At 47.1% G+C, this 459-nt stretch overlaps 1 non-coding gene across 1 annotated transcript; it reads right to left on the bottom strand.

Moving 5' to 3' along the window:
* Nucleotides 1–313: 313 nt before the first annotated feature.
* trnal-cag (transfer RNA leucine (anticodon CAG)) lies at nucleotides 314–396 on the bottom strand. The gene has a single exon. It is a non-coding gene; the product is annotated as a tRNA-Leu (tRNA).
* Between the last annotated feature and the right edge of the window lie 63 nt (nucleotides 397–459).

Here is a 459-nt window from a genome sequence, read left to right as displayed (position 1 = left end):
AGACCGCTCGGCCATCCTGACTTCCATGAGCATTGTGTGAGATGTCTTCGCAAACGGTATGCTCAAAGGGCGACTAACGCTTGATTGAAGGACGATGGACTATTTGAGCATAGCGAGGAGCAAAATCCTGCACTTTTTCTGCCAAATTATGGGTTGAGTTTAACATTATAAGCTTTGAATGATTTTATTCTAGAGAACCACTCAACATGTCCCACAAATTTTGGCAAAGTTGACCATAGACTCTCTTGTTCTGCCTCAAATGACACCTTTTCATGGCACGAACATGATGCACTTTCCTAAATGCAACGTAATCTGTCAGAAGTGGGATTCGAACCCACGCCTCCAGGAGAGACTGCGACCTGAACGCAGCGCCTTAGACCGCTCGGCCATTCTGACTTACATGAGCGTAGAGTGAGATGCGTCCCCATGCGGTATGCTCAAAGGGCGATCAACACGACA

The sequence above is a fragment of the Poecilia latipinna genome, unplaced genomic scaffold, assembly GCF_001443285.1.
Source record: "Poecilia latipinna isolate Pla-1442-1.1 unplaced genomic scaffold, P_latipinna-1.0 Scaffold13295, whole genome shotgun sequence".
Classification (NCBI taxonomy): Eukaryota; Metazoa; Chordata; class Actinopteri; order Cyprinodontiformes; family Poeciliidae; genus Poecilia; species Poecilia latipinna.
This window is presented reverse-complemented; position numbering and strand designations above follow the sequence as displayed.